We start from the raw sequence: 17,217 nt of genomic DNA on the forward strand, positions 1-17,217 counted from the left end.
TAACTTCCTACATATAATCTTTCTTCCATTAGATCTTAGACTCTCCTCAATTCTATCTTAAAATCCAATGAACTCCCAACACTAAGATTCAGAAGCAGAATAACATAAGATCTTAATGGCTGCCCCCCAATCCATTTGAAGTGTATCCAACCACATTTCAAAGACAAAATAAAGCAATGTTGTTGTGTGTGAGTTGCTATAAATTTCCTAAAACCATGGGAGGATGTAAATGGATGCTTCCATAAGTAGAATACTAATTTTTCTTTTTTTAAGTTTTTAATATTCCACTGCTGATTAATAGATGTGGGCCATCATTCTTTATTTAAGGATGACTTCACTGATTAGTTTTTGTCAACTTGACCTAAATTGGAGCTGCTTAGGAAGGGAGAACCCCAGTTGAGGAATTTCCTCTGTCACACTAGCCTGTGGGCATGAGTGTGAAGCATTTTCTCTATTAATGATGGATGCAGGAATGGCCAGACTACTGAGCATAGTGCCTCCTCTGAGCAGGTGGTCCTGAGAAGTACAAGAAAACAAGGTGGGAAAGTCACAGGGAATGAGCCAGGAAGCATCATGCCTCCATTCTCTGCTTCAGTTCCTGCCTCCAGGTTCTTCCTTGAGCTTCTGCCTCGGTTTCCCTCAGTGCTGAACCAATTTTGCTTCAACAAAGAAAGAGAAAAAAACTCTTTCTTCCTCAAGTTGTTTCAAGTCAGTGTTTTATCACAGCATCAGAAAACAAATTAATATAATAACAAAGGTTGCCTACTGTTCTCAGAACAGTAGCTACAAAGATACAGACTTGACTTATGGGTAAAATGTAGTTTTAGAAGAAATTACAAGTTGAATGTGTTAACATGTTATCTGTCTTCAGAGTGATCCCAGGTAATGAACTAGTTCTCACAAAACCACAGTGTATGTAGAAGTATCCATCACATTCAGGGTTTGTGCAGTGGTGAATTTAGCATTCTTTCTGACCTCAATCGGTGTTATGCAATGAAGCATCTGTTGCATTTGGCTGACGTAACCTGAACTAGCTGAGACTATAGGGGGCACTTACTCTTTTGTGTGTGTGTGTGTATGTATGTGTGTATGTGTGTGTTATGCATGTATGTACACATGTTCAGGTTCATATTCATAGATGCCCTCCTCAATTCTTCTCTATTAGACCTTGAGACATGGTCTGGTCTCTCACTTAGCTGTTTTCTCTGCTAGGCTGGTAATCTCTGGAGAGTCTTCTGGCTTCATGCCCATTCCTTCTCGGCAGTTGAACTACAAGAGCCACAGCACTTTGTGAGTACTTAAAAACTGAATTTGGGCCTTCATGCTTGCTCAGCCAGTGTTCCTACTCACTGAGCTGTCTGTACCACCCCTAGAGTCAACTCTTAATGAATGCTAAGGCATATTTTATGACTATGAAAGAACCACAAACAGGTAAGTATTTTCTCAAATTTAACTTCTTATGTCTCTTGGTAGAAGGAGGCCAAAGAGTACAGGATGAAGGCTGTGTATACAGCAGGTTTGCAAACAGTCAACACTTGGTTACATGACAATATTATGTAACTTATTTTAGCCAGGTCAACCAGATAAATAAATACAGTTGAAGCACATTGTTAATAATATTGGCTTTGGTAGAGGCAATTATGTTCTTTAATTAAGTACTAAGTGTGCTGAAAGTTTCTTATTAACTAGTGGGATGTCTTTTTGTGGTCAAATGGGATCCTAATGATAAAATTATAAATTTTCATTTAATTTTGCTAGAGAGATAAACTAAATGGATACTCAATAATTATAATGAATTCTGTTGCTGTCTGTGGAGAATAGCCATCTATATTTTATCTTTTTAATGCTTTGAGTTAAGGTATCATTTTATAACCCAGGCTTCCCTCCACCTCAGGGTCCTCCTGCTCTGTCTTCCAACTGCATATACTTCATCTTGCCCTGATAAGGTAACTGAAGTGTCACTTCTGAATGGCTATTTCTGAAAGCATCATGATAATTGTGTGAGTACATCTGAGAAAATAATTTTCTTTCTATATAGTGTGTCTGTCTCCTCAACCTCACAAGGTCACACCACAAAGCATGCATTATAGATGAGGTAATCAAGGAGATTAGGGATCAGAGTATTGAGATCTAACCAGACAAAAAGATCTGTCAGATCTACTCACAATCCCACTTTAGCACATTTCTCAATCCATATAAAGTAGCTTGCATTATTGCTGTGCATATTGGATTATAAGCCTATCTTTTACTTAATTCTAAATATTTTTAAATGTGCTACTACCTTTGAATAGATGTATTGAAGTATAATTCATGATCAGTAGGCTATGACCATTTCACGAGTTTTGATGAATATGCAAACTGCTTAAACCACATCTACTACCATGGTTCAGAACACTTATATCCTACAGAAAATTCCCTCATGACAAGGGAATTTTCTTGACAAGGTCACTCTGTACCCCAACTTTTTGCTTCTTGTATCACTGGATTTGCTTTTTGTCATTATAATTTGAGTTTTCTATAACTTTAATTTCATAGGATTTATGATCATCTTTTTTTTCCCATTACCACTTTTCAGAGATCCATCGGAATTGTGAGTCTGTAAATCATCAGTGAGTCCATTGCTCATTGTATTGAGTGCTCTGCCATTATATGGATATATTACATTTTGTTTCTCACCTGCTGATGGATATTAGAGGCACTTGCAGTGTTGGGCTACTGTGGTTTAGGTCATCAGCATTCAAACATTGCTGTGAACATATATCGATATGTCTCTAGAGATGCATGTTCTAAGTCATATTAAATATATAATTAGTTTTTTGAGGATTTTTCGATGAAATTAATCAAGGGACTCATAAGCAGTGATAAGTTTCACTATTCTGTGTCATAGGTTGGGTTGTATACCCACAGAGTACACAGGTTTTAAAAGAACGATTACAGATGTATAGAGATGCAGTGAGATCTTCAGTTTGATTGAAGTTCTCACAAAAAGGTAAACTTTGGGTTGCAGGTTTCACATCTTACAGAGAAACTTAGGTTTCTCAGACCCCTATTCCTACCCTAGGTAGGTTTCTGTTACTTCCCTTCTGTTGTATCTCTTGGTTTGACAGAACTTCCTAATTCTTTTTTAGCTAGCCCAGCTGCGTGAATCCAGTCAGAAGTTTCAACAATGCTTAGGATAGCAATGGCATGTCTTGGGGTTTGGGTTTGCACCAACTTGTGTTTGTTGACTGTTTATGTATATTACCTTTTGCCTACTTTTAGCTAAGCTTATTTGCTTGTGTATGTGACAGTTGCAAGCATTTTCTTTCAGTATGTGGCTTGTGTTTTCATTTCAAAACAGTATTTGAAGACCAAATGTTTTTTAAATGTTTTCTTTTGGGAGGGGATATGGTGCAATGAAAATTTTGCATAACCTCAGTTTACACAGATATATTTTCTTCTGCAAGCTCTATAGCTCATATTTTACAAATGGAGTTGTCATCTGAAGTGGAATCTTAAGGGTCCTTTGGGAAGTCAGTTTTGTTGGGTGGTATTTTGCTGAAGGAGTGTTTTCCTAAAGCAGACACAGATGAAAGGCTAAAGCAGACTCTTGAAGGAACATTTCCTGAAGTGGACATAAAGGCAAAGGATGGTCTGCTAGAGCAAGTGCATGAAAGGACACATAATGAAGGATTCTCCGCTAAAGATACACATGCATTGGTCCATCTTACACTGCACAGCTGTGCTCCGTTGTCTGAACTCCATACAGAGAAATGTACCAAAAAACTTCTGGTGGTGTACCTTAGCTTCTTGCTGCTTTTGCAGACTCAGGCTGAATAGCAGAGTGATGTCAACTGAGATAGATGCATGTGTTGAGGCAAGACACATGCTGAGGCAGGACCCATGGAGTACTCATGATGTTTGGAGGTAGTATATACCTCACTGTCCACTCAATGGACAGTGATGGGGACTGAGCTTGGCTTGCTTATAGAGCTAGCTGTGCAACGGTTGTTGGTCTTACATCTTTGCTGATCTTTGCTTCATGAGAGAAGCACAGGTGGCATTCCTCCTGGTACTTCCTGCTGACTTGTGCTGAGGCTGAGGCCTGGTTATCTTTGCTAGGTAGTACCCCTGCTGCTGATTCATGTTTGCTGTCCTGACTCTGAACTGGACTGCTGGTGTATCTGTGAAGTGTTTGCAAGTGGATTGATCTGCCATTGCTAACTGAACTGCAGATTTCCAGACAAAACAGATGGGAGTTACTCCAAAGAACCATTTCTAGACAGGCCTACTTCCCCTGTATCCTTTCTTTTCCTCTACCTCCAGTGGACGGTGGGCTAAAGGGAGGTTAAAGCTTTTAAGAACCATCACTAAAAATAGGTGTTGAAAAAAAAATTAAAGTTATAGTCATCCACTTGGAATTGTGTGTGAATTGTGGGTGGTAAGATTTCTTGCACCATTATCTAATGAGTCCAATGTCATTTAGTACAAAGACTAAAATTACATATTGAATTACTGTATGATTTTATTAAAAACCCACTGGCCATAAAAGTAGAAGTAATTTCTGGAGTTCCTCTTCTGCCCCATGTGTAACTATGTTTCCTTCATACTAATATCATGCTGCTTGGATTAACAAAGCTTCATTAAAGTCCTAAACCAATTAGTATACATCTTTCAACTGTTTTATTTCCTTTGGGTAGAATGTATATTGCTATTCTAGGATCTTTGAAGATATTTTAATATCTTCTTGTCAGTTTTTTTAAAAAAATATTCTTGGATCTTGGTTGTAATTTCAAAGCACCAACTGAAATGTAATACCTCTACTTGTCAAGTTTTTTTTTTTATTTTTTATTTTAGTATTCAGTTTTATTAGTAGTATTTTATAATTTGCAGTATAAGCCTCTTTTATTTCTTGTTGAATTCAGCTTATCTAATTATTATAAACCATTGGTCATTGTACTTCTTAGCTCAAAATGCCTTTTTAAGACTATTTTTGTGTACGTGTGTGGGAGTGGGTCTCAGGTTGTCCAGGCTGTCCCAGAACTCATTATGTAGCTGTATTGAGTTCTTTAAATGCAAGTCAATCAAGAATATGATTTATCTTGGTTCTTCTTTTGTATCCCAAATCTTTCAAGATTATGGCCCTTAGACACCTACAGGCAACAGATTCACAAGCTGTTGGTTTTGCCTGGAGCAGAAGGTGATAAATGGCAAATACCCACAAGAATACAAACTTTAACAATTCTTTACAGATACTCTAGCCACTTATTTCAGTTAAATCTCAGTGGCTGCCTTCCTCAGAGATTGAAAAACAATATATATATATTTTTACTTTCTCGGTAAAATATGAATTCCATGATTAAGGAAGCATGAAGACTAAATCTGTGGTAGTCTCTATCTAAAGAGTCGACTACCCTAAGGCCATGTTTGTACTAAGTCTGCATTCTGGTAAAGCCTGTGCACGTGTGGCTTTTGCCTGGACTGTCATTTTGAGACATCATTCTTAGAGATTGCCAATTCACCTAGTGATGATATAGGAATTTTATTATTGCTTTTGATGTCCATCCTTTATTGCTGGTTATTGAGAAATGACAAATTTTGTATGGTCATGATCCAAAGAGCCCAAAATCTTCTGATTGTCTAGCATGCATAAACTAATAGGTTTCCACCTTGTCTCACAGAATCTCCGAAGGAGTTAATTTCCAGAAAGCTGTGCCATCTATGTTGACAAGGGTTAAGATATAGTGAATGAGTTTGAGTCACCAATTCAGAGGGTGTTAGGAAAGTAACTGAAATGGCTGGCATTTCTTGCTAGAGATTATATAATTATATCTAGACCCATAGAGTAGCTGGTGTAATTATAATGACCCATCAACCACAGCAAATCCTGTGCTAGCTCTTCAAGGTCTAGTTAAAATGTCATTTGCCTCTCCTACTTTCTCATTTTTCCAGTTCCTCTTCTAAAGTGAACTTGTTTATATATAGGATACTTAGTTCTTTGTGTAAGTCTGAATTCTAGCTCTTTTTTTGTATTTCTTTGTGTGCATTGTTTTTATGCAGATATTCCTTTGCTTATGAAGTTGTATTAAAATATAGAAAGCTGAAACTAGTATAAGCTGAAAATGCATCAAATCCACATAACATTGAATAATGAAGCTAAGAAATTCTGTACATTGAGTCTGTAGGATCCTCTACCTCATAGTTATGTGGATGACATGAAGCCATTGGCCTTGTTGCTATTCTGATTCATATTGAATTGTCAATGGAGTGTTGTATTTTAGCTTGCTAGCCTAGTAACATTTTTATAGAATGTATAATACTTTTGTACCATTATGAAGTTAAAAAATCCCTAAGTTGGAACATAATAATCGCTTAAGGTGATTTGGGCTATATGATTATTTAATCTAATAATTCTCCCCCTTCCTTTCTATCATCTTTGCTACAAATTCCAAAATTAATGTTTTGGAAGCAAAATAAAATGCTAAGATCCGTGTTTTTTTGTTTTTTTTCCATGTTTTAGAGTATGTTATTTGATGATTTGGTTTGTTTTCTCTACCTTCTGACTTTTCTAAGAGTAATATTCTCTATGGGAAGAAATGCATGGCCTTTGGTTTGTATTCATGCATAGCCATACAGCTGGTTATTCCTGGATGGACCAGAGAAGACTTTTATTTGTTGCTTGCAACTTTCACCTCATTGCTATTAAGACAAGTTCAGTTTGTTCTCAAGTGCAGAGTCCAATTATTCTTTCAGGAGAGTATAGTAATCTGCTAATAAGCAAATCCATAATTAATGGTGTGGTTCTGGGAAGTATTTTTTTAATATTTATTAAGCACTCTTCTTAATATTTTAAAGATAACAGGATGTTTTAAAGGGAGATATAGGCTCTATGTATAAAATCTGAACATGTTCTAACTATTGCAGCACTTACCCAGTCACCATGCCATTTGTCCATCCACAGTAATAAGACACTGCGGTGTGAAAAAAAGTAGGCCCTTGTAAATGCTGATAAGTTGAAGTAAATATAGTCACAGCACCGAAGGAGAGGGGAGGGATAAGTGTGTCTCTTTATATTTCTTTCATGTCAGGTACAAAAATCTTCTGAGCAAATTGGAATTCATACTTTCAAGGAAGAAACAAGGTTGATATTTATAAAGACAGGATGTAGACTTGCTGTAGGAAATGTTTGGAGCTACTTGTATTTGATGTCTTTGTGTTCCATTTCACTTTAATATTGAGTCAACTTTGTGCTATGTAGTCAGAACACAGACACACAGACACAGACACAGACACACAGACACAGACACAGACACACACACACACACACACACACACACACATGATACACACTTGCATGTCTCCACATATAAAGATATAATGCATGTGCATGCATACAAAGATATACACATGAAGATAGAGACAAAATCTATTGATTCAACTATTTTTTAGGCATCTTATTTGATGGATTTTTACCTTGCTCTTTAGACTACTAATCTTTTAATTAGTCATTTTAGTGCCCCCTCCCCCATGACTCTGGCAAGATAAGGGAGACAATTTATATTCTAAAGAATCAAATTTTATTTACAGAGACAAAGAAAAGCATAGGTAAAGCTTCAGTTAAGATAAAAACTCTCAAATGTAAGGCTTGTTGTCAGTATCTGAGTTTCTCTTTCTCTGTAAGATGAGTCCCCTAAATGGGAGATGCTTTTATGAATAGAAACTACTTTTATGGATGGAAACTGCTTTTACAAATAAAAATTTAACATAGGCAACTAAAATATCAGAGTCCTTCAAACATATCTTCTTTTTAAATTTTCTTAAAAACCAGAATACAAACTTTCCATGCATGGCAGAACTCATTTCATGAAATAAGAGGAAGCTGAAATACAAGTTTTCTGCAGGGAACACAAGAGAGCATGTGACAGTGCTCTAAGGATCCAAGTGCCTCTTGTACTAAGCTTTTATTAAGGAATGACTGAACACAAAGATACTATGCAATAATTAAACCATGCTCACAAAGAATAGAAGGTTATCTAATACACTGCCAGAGACAGGGAAAGCAAAGAAGTATGGATAGAAAAATACATGGGACCAAAACAGTTTCTAGGTTTTTTTTTTTTTTTTTAAACATTCAGTTCTTTTTTTTTTTTTTTTAAAAGATTTATTTATTATTATATCTAAGTACACTGTAGCTGTCTTCAGATGCACCAGAAGAGGGCATCAGGTCTCATTACGGATGGTTGTGGGCCACCATGTGGTTGCTGGGATTTGAACTTCGGACCTTCAGAAGAGCAGTCGGTGCTCTTAACCACTGAGCCATTTCTCCAGCCCCCCAGTTTCTAGGTTTTAAGAAGCAGTGCATCCCATCTTCCTGATGTGGAAAGCCCAATGTACATACTGTCTTTGTCTGTCCTCAGTCTGCCAAGGGGGTAGAATTCTCTTTGATGAAGCAGTGTATGTTTCTTTCTCAGACAAGGCTATTGGAAACACCAAGTAATGGATTTCACTATGGTTTTTGATAAGTACTTGGTTTTTGCTGATCTTCCTTTCTCAGTCTCCTCTCTGTCCTTTGTTCTCTTCTTGCTGGTTCTTCCTCTCCATTCCTTCTTCCTTCTCATAACTCCCCTTCTGTTTTCATGTCATATGTATTCTGTTTTTTAATCTACCCATAATCATCTTGTATAACTTCTTTCCCTGACTATTATGGTCTTGTTCTAGTTTCAAGACCAATACCCACCCTCCTCCAAACAAATATTAAAATTAAAATCCAGGGTCCACATATAAAAGAAAACATAGTATTTGTCTTTCAGACTTTGATATACTTCATTTAACACAATAACTTGCACTTTCAATCATTTTTCTTCAAATGTCATGATTTTATTTTTCAGAGTAAATTTTTATCCAGGCATAACTTACATTTTTAAATGTTATATTAGTGGCTTTGGGGTACAGCCTTTAATAAATAAGGTAAACATATTCCCTGTGCCAACTTAACTGGAGTTTATATAACTTTAGAATATCTTAGAGCTTGCCTTGTTTTAATTTATTTCATATTTCATTCATTTTAGAAAGATAATCTTGAGTGGGGCTTTAGAGTTTGTAGATTGTTATATAAATCCAAATCTGGGCATTTTGTTTTCCTTCTACTTTCTTTGTTTAGTCTAAATTGAAAAAGGCGTTTCCACGTTTTATAAAAAGGAAGTATCCTTGTATCAACTTTCAAAGACATTTCTACCAGGAAAAATAGTGTTACAAAACTGAGCAAGCAAATCTAGGAAGGATGCACAAATAAGATGTCCCATTTATGACAGTATGAATTGAGGCTTCTACACTGTCTCTGGCCAGTTAAAAACTTCCATCATTTGAATGGTCTTGGTACACCGAGTTTGAGGGTAGTTCAGTGTGAGGTCGAGAGCATGACTTATCTATAGCCAGTGATTCTTCAACCTGGAGTTTATTCTTAATAATGATTTTTCAGCATCATTTAGGCATTAGTGAGGAGGAAAGGTTCCTTGTGAATCCTTGAAGCATTTCTATGGATGTTGTGATTGTGTGTATATGCTTAACAGTGTCACTATTAAGAGCTGTGGCCTTGTAGGTGTAGGTGTAGGTGTGTCACTGTGGGTATGGACTTTAATATCCTAGTCCTAGCTACTGGAAAGTGAATATTCTGCTAGCAGCCTTCAGATGAAGATGTAGAACTCTTAACTGTTCCTGTGCCATGCCTGCTTGGGTGCTACTATGTTCCCACCTTGGTGATAATGGACTGAACCTCTGCACCTGTAAGCCAGTCCCAATTAGATGTTGTCTATAAGAGTTGTCTTGGTCATGGTGTCTGTTCACAGCAGTAAAATCCTACCTTAGACAGGGGTTAAAGGACTGTTTCTAATGAGGTTAAAATCAGAGATTATGAAGTGGGGAGTCATGCTTCCTGGACAGATCACCAAAGAATGTTATGAATGTCTGAATAGAAACTGAATCTAGAATATTGTAGTGAATGCTTTGAGTTGTCATTTTTACTGCAGATAAGGTGAAATGGTAGCAGGGGTAAGAGGAGGTACAGTTAAAGAGCAACTCCCAAAAGCTTCCCATGAGAGAGTTTCTGCGTGCTGCTCAGAGTGACCTGGGGCCTCCCGCATCAATCATTAATCAAGAAAATGTACCACAGGCCTGGATGATGAGGACACTTGCTCAAACAAGATTCCCTTTTCCCTTTTCCCCAATGACTCTGGCTTGTGTCAAGTTGATGTAAAACTATTCAGCACACCTGATTTGTATACTTTTTCATTTTGTAATTTGAGCATCTAATAAGAACACTGCTGCTGTTTACGGCACCAAACTTCTTGTGCCGTGTGTGTTCTTTTGGTAGCTTTAGAGTTCTAGTTTTTACCTTTGGGCCCGTCTTCTGTTTTGTGCTCCATTCTGTTTATGGTGTTGGTTGAAGGTGATCTCTTCTTTCCATCCCTCCCGCCCTTGCTCCCTCTTCCTCCTCCTCCTCCTTGTCCTCCCCTCCTACTCTCTCAGTTTAGAATCTCACCCTGTAGCACTGGCTGGTCTGAAACTCATTAAATAAAATCTTCTGGCCTTGCATTTTGGACACTCATCCTGCTTCTGCCTTCCCCCCAGTTTTCTAGATTTAGTTGTCTTAAAAGCATTTATCATCCCTGTTTCATAGTCAAAACTCATTTGACCAGACATACGAGAGTTTAATATTTGTGCGCTCAGTTCCCACTGGTCTGTTTGTATTTATGTCACTCACAACCTGGCAGTTTGGGTTACTGTTACTTTGTAAGTTTAAACTCAGAAGTGTGAGTTATTTTACTTTGTCCTTTTTCAGTGGAGCCTTGGGCAGAGATAGAGAAATTAATCTAGTAAGTCATATTGAATGGAGATTGTTTTGGCCATTCAAAGTCCCTTGGCAGTCAGTGAACTTTAGGATGAATTTTCTTGTTATTGCAAAACAAAAATCATTTTAGCAATATGGATTCTTCCAGTCTATGTACATGGAATGTGTTTCTAATTACTTATATACTTGTAAATTAATTAGTGTCACTTGTTTAGGCAGGGCATAAGGAAGTCTGTGAAGTCTGGAGGTGTAAAATTGAAGCATCTTCTGTTCTCCTTGGATAAAGACATAACTATGGATCCTTCCCCAAGATGATTCTCTAAGAAGGCTTAGGAAAGTACACTTGACTAGGTGGCCCATTCATTATTTTTCCAAAAGCAATTTGTGTGGTTAATGGTAGTTCATTGATCCTGGATAACTGATCTGAGGGGGAAAAAATTAAAGGTCAATTTTCAGGATACTAAGCTTGATAATTGTTTTTAAATTAATTAATTTTTATTGTTTAGTATTTCGTGTATACATACAATAAAATATCCACCCTCTACATGTCCTCCTCTTTATCTCTGCTCTTCCTCCTCTTCTTCCTCTCCCTCCTCCTCCATTTTGTGCTCCTCCTTCTTCCATTTTCCCACTATGTCCAATCTACACTGCTCATATGTGCATGAGTGTGGGGGCTACCAACTGGAGCATGGGAAACTACTTGTGTTATACTCTCAAAAAAAGGTTTCATCTTCCCAAGTAGCTATCAACTAACTGCCAATAGTTTTTCAGTTAGGGCTGGAGCCTGTATTGTACCTCCTTCACTTACACAGGGGATTTTGGCTGTTCTTTATCTTGTACAGGCTGTATGCAGGTGATCACAGATGAAATGAGTTTATGGGTATACTATCCATGTCATGTGCAGTACAGGCATTGCCAGCTCTTATTAAGTTTTAAAAAATTCTTCTCTCATATTCTACAGTTTCATCTCCTCTCATCCCCCCAGATTCCCTCTCCACCTTCCCTCTCTCCCAGGTCCACCTCCCATGTGCCCCTGGGAGGCCTGCTCTTCTTATTAAATTATCTTGATTTGTTGAAGACTGTTCATTTTATATATCTTGGACTATGAAAGTTGCTTTAAGGTATCTTATTTTATGATATTGGTTTATATGTGTTCCTTTATTTTTCTAATTCTGTTTTATGTATGCAAATTCTCTATAATTTGTGATCAGATATTGTAGCTTTCCTGTTTTTATTATAACTTTTACTTTTTGGTTTTTCTTTTAGCTAGAGTAAACTGGCTTTGGACTCCTAGTGCAGAGCTGAGGCTGGCTTTAAACTCCCAATGTAGCTTTGGCTCTCATTGAATCCCTGTGCAGCACAGATCTTTTATTGTGGTATAATGTGTATGTGTTAGTCTTAATTTCTAGAATCTTCTCCCATTTGTTATGGGTTTTCATTATTATGGCTATAGACCTTGGAGGCTTATAAGATTTTCATTGTTGTTACTATGGTCCTTTTCATCCCAAATCTTGATGTTCTTTTGATGTTGCTTTTCTTTGATGTTTTTATTTTTAAGACAAACTCTAACTCTTTTTTAATTCATTCATTAATTTACTTTACATGCAGATCACAGCCCCTACCACTCAGAGTCCCATCCCTAACTAGCCCTTACACCTTCCCCTTCTCACTAAAGAAGAGGAACCCCCCCCCCCACACACACACCTTGGGTACCACCCTGCCCAGAGACATCAAGTAGCAGCAGGACTATGTGCATCCTCCCCTACTCAGGCCCATCTAGGCAGTCCAGCTAGCGAAGGAGATCCAATGGCAGGCAACAGAGTCAAAGACAGCCCAGCTCTAGTTGTTAGGGGACCCACATGAAGACCAAGCTTTAAATCTGCTACAAATGTGTAGGGGGTATAGCTCTCTTTGGTAGCACATATATTAAAATTGGAATGATACAGAGATTAGCATGGCTCCTGCACAAGGATTGACCTTAACTTTTATAAATAATAGCATTCTTGTATTTTCTTGCTAACTATCCTTTCTTCTTGCTATATGATTTCATTTTTATAGCTATTATAGTTCACTTATTCTCAGTTGTATGCTTGACCCCCAACATAGGTGACATGAATATGTTTTAAATATCATTTTACTTTGATTTTGCTATTTTCTCATGCTTGTTTTTCTTTGGCTGATAGTCTACACTCAGAGTTTCCCTGTGTACATCTGTGTGTGGGTATTGCTTTCAATTTTTCCTTTAAGAGGGTTGTATTTAATTTTTCTTGGTTTTTATTTCTTCTTGTTCTTGAGATTTGTCACTTGTATTTTCTTGTTTTTATATTTTAGTTTAGGACAAGAATTTAAACTAGTGGTTTACAGTCAGCCTATCACAGTACTTGCAATGAATGGTCACAGAGAAATTCAAATGGATTGAGAATTCTGAATTATACTCAGATACATGAGAATGAGAAGGACAGAGGGATAGAGAAACTGGAGGACGGAAATAGTGAGAGGTAGAGAGCAGAGACTGTGATTCATAAGAGAGGGGCAACATACTATAATGAGTCCCTCTGATTGTCCTGAGGTCAATTTAAAGTATGTCTCTGCTTCTGAGTCAAGGAGACTGTTCCTTCTAGTGTCCCATTCCTGACCTGTGTATTATAGCAAATAGGCATTTGTTTCTTGCGTTCATAAAAACTAGAGGAAAAATGTATATTCTAAATAGCACTGAAGACATTTAAATTAGAAACGTTAAAATAGAAGAAAGTAGATCTGTACACACTATTATAATGATGTGCACAATGGTAATGTCTGCATCTTAGACACACTCTTGGAGATCTCTGACTGCATATCAAGAAGCACTAATCAAAGAGCCAGGACAGGTTATGTATAGTCCTTGTTAATATGAGCTCATCCTAGAGAGACCATGTCGACTTGGTGTGAGGCAGTAAGTTAATTAGTGCAGTAAATTAACATAGCACACAAGTGATAATATTGTATCCAAAGCAATTTATTGGTGTTAATTTCTTCATTTGCAAATGGACAAAGTTCACCTGTTGAAACAGATATTTGAACATATACTATAAATTGCTTTTGAACTTGTACATTTTAAAAATTAGCTGCAGTTTAGTTAAATTTGAGTGATAGTACTAGAGTGGACCTCTCTCTCTTAGACCAGCATAATTGGGAATTTGGGTTCCGTATATGAACTGTCAGGGCAGATGTACAATTCTGATGTGTGGCTTGTCTCCTCTTCAGGCAGCTGTTTGCTGTGTTCATCTCTCTCTCTCTCTCTCTCTCTCTCTCTCTCTCTCTCTCTCTCTCTCACACACACACACACACATATGTACATACGCATACATATTTTTTCAAAGTTTATTTTGTTCCTCTCTGCCTTGGATTTACACAGTTATGATGTCTTGCTCTTTCAGCAACACTTAGGACAGCTTCTGAAGACTGTTCACTCTAAGATCTAAGGGACATGGTTAACTTATCATCATCAACAACACACTTGTTACTCATTTAACAATTTATTATTATTTGTAAAAGAGTTCTATGTCACCTGTGCAATTCTGTGAGGCAGGTGGCATCTCTTGTCTACAAATAATGAAACTGAGACTCATGTAAAGAGGAGGCTTTAGAGTTCATGTCTTTGAATTTTTTCTGTCTATAGAAAGAGACACACAGTATTGTATAGCTCAGAAAAGATAAGAGAGGAAGATGAACTCTTCCAAGGAAGTTAAAATAGAATATAGTGTCACAAAGAGAAAAAAGAAAACCAGAGCAATAGGGATTGATAGGCAAAGAAATGGGAGGGGGAAATGGGAGGGCAGGGTAAAGGAGGAAATATGGAAAGGCATAGCTAACAATAAGGACCCTTTGAAAGCCATATGGAAGCCTACTATTCTACAAGTTCCTAAAATATATAAAAGGAATTGAAATGGAGTTACCTTACAATGTAGGAGACAAGAACTCAACTAGACATCATATGCTTTCAACTAGAAACCCAAATTTATTTGTTAAAGAATTAAGCTTAAAGATGTTTACTGATGAGCCCAAATCCATACATCTGATGCTTTGTGGAGCCATGGTAAATGTTAAAGTCTCCACATTGTTCTAGTGAGCCACAGGAAAAAATAATCAATACTCAATATTTTTCTTTGTGACAGCATTTGTAATAATATTGGAATTGGCAGCTGTTATTTTCAGTACTTTCCTTTTGTCCTGTTAACATTCTTTCCTTTTCGTTGGGAATATAGTTCTCAGTCACTCCAACTGATCACCCAGCCTAGATATTAGTACAGTAACTAGGTATGGGCCTCAGTGAACTGAGACAGAATGCTTTCTTTTATTCTTTCCAAGGAAATATGAAGTCTGTCAGCTCTTTTATGATCATGTCAGTAAGACCACATAAGCTGAAAACTGAAACAGCCGAATAACTGATAGTGTAAGCCCTGCTACTTTCTTTCATGGCTAGGAAGACACTTGAAGCAGAGAGAAGGCCAATATGGAGATAAGAATGGAGAAAATCCTGGTGATGGGGAAGTCCCCAAGTCAGGATTCCAACAGTCCAGTAAGCCAAGCATGACCTCATTTGTATGAACTATGTTCAGTTGCATATCTGATACAAAATACTTAAAGAAAGGAAGTTTAGATGCTAATTTTGTTTTTCAAAGTCCAAATAAAATATACCTTCTATAAATGAAATATAAATTAAAGAATAAAATTATTTTGTGGCTCAAATGAAAATAGTATAGAAAATTTCAACTATGGATTTCAAAATCATTTAAAAATGAATTTTCACTATAATGTGCAGGAATGGGAGAAATTGGAAGGATAAGAGAGAAGGTTTAAAATAATATAAATAGAGTATACTAATTATTCAATTATTAAAAGTAAAAACTAAAACAATAAAGCATGATTTTATCTTGAAAATAACTTGAACATATGACAAAATAGGCCACAGTAGTCATATTTCACTATTTCATATGCTAGGTTTGGGGAACTCTTCCCTACAGCGCTCGCTCTTGGCTCAGGGGTCCATTCCAAGTTGTAGAAAAGCTACCTCCTTGATCATTTTACCACAAAGTACTAATTTCTTACTTTACAGAATAGTCAATTCAAAATTCTGATATAGTCCACCTACTAATATGCTTATTTATGTACCATCATCTCCTCCAGTTGAGTATCAGCTTCATGGAAGCAGGGAGTTTTGTCTCATTAAAAGAACGAGACTTTAGGTAGACCTGGAAGCATAGTAACAAATCAGAGAGCATCATAAACAAGTTGACTAGCTTTTATCAAATCTACATCCTTCTCTATCTATCTAATTCATACCTTTCAATTTACTTTGTAGTCTGACATGATCCTATGATATATTTGGAAGCAAGCAAGAGCAACATGTTACCCTAGAGCCTGGGCTACTAAATTCCCCATATATTGAGGTGCTATCATTTTAGTGAACTTTCACTATCCCTTTAGTGTCTGCTAGGGCCTTCCAGTCTCTAAAGCCAACTGTACAGGCAGCACACTTATGCTTGGTACCTGTGTGTGTTGCCCACAGGCAAAATCCACACTGGAGGCTGAGCATCCTTCCCAAGGTAGACTCCTGGATCCTTGAAGGACCACTTGAAAGAAATCTGCCCATCTACCTATTGTGGGGTTTAATTTGTGAATAAAATCAATTCCTTTACATATGAGCTATTGTAATTAAAAGAATATAAAAGTTAAATTGCTAGTTTTCTGAATATGTAATATTGAAAATGTAAATGCTTATTTTTTTACTTATATAAACACAAATTCACTTTCCAGTTAAAATTACTTGAAAAGGATTACTGAACTAAATCAGTGCACTACTCTATTATTTTGTAATTTTCATTGTAATTTGAATATTGTTAGTAAAATTCAACTCAAATCCCATTAAACAGCCTGGGTTGGTTGTTCCTCCAGGATGGTTAGTCTGGTTAGTCTACTGTGGAGCATTCCAGGGCTGTGCAGGAACATTACAAGATTGGTTAGAATAATTTGATTACTCTATGATCACCAACTGGAAAGTCTAGTCATAATATCATTTTGTCTTCATTTTGTCTCCTGATCATGCATTCATGAAGCCAATCAAGCTGAATCAAATCTTTCTGGGAGGCAGAAGTCTTGTAAACTGCCTCTAACACCATCTGCCACACAAAGAAAGGAAATATGGCTTACTAATTGGTATGTCATAAAAAAAACCCAAGGGACTGTGTGCTGGTGGTTTGGAGTCCATGAACTTTTCTGATATTGTGTGCTAAAGAGCACACAATTCTTGGTCCTATAACCAGAAAAATCTCATACTTGGAGCTTGACTTGATGTCCTAGCTTTGTGGCCACCAAACAACAAAGGAAAAGAGATTTTTTAAAAACATAATTTA

General features: G+C 36.9%; 1 non-coding gene across 1 annotated transcript; it reads left to right on the top strand.

Annotated features, from left to right (window-relative positions):
- The first annotated feature begins 12,729 nt into the window (after positions 1–12,729).
- On the top strand, positions 12,730–12,832 carry LOC115032918 (U6 spliceosomal RNA). Its single transcript, XR_003838562.1, has one exon. It is a non-coding gene; the product is annotated as a U6 spliceosomal RNA (small nuclear RNA).
- The last annotated feature ends 4,385 nt before the right edge of the window (positions 12,833–17,217 follow it).

The sequence above is a fragment of the Mus caroli genome, unplaced genomic scaffold, assembly GCF_978045245.1.
Source record: "Mus caroli unplaced genomic scaffold, Mus_caroli_1 scaffold_14, whole genome shotgun sequence".
Classification (NCBI taxonomy): Eukaryota; Metazoa; Chordata; class Mammalia; order Rodentia; family Muridae; genus Mus; species Mus caroli.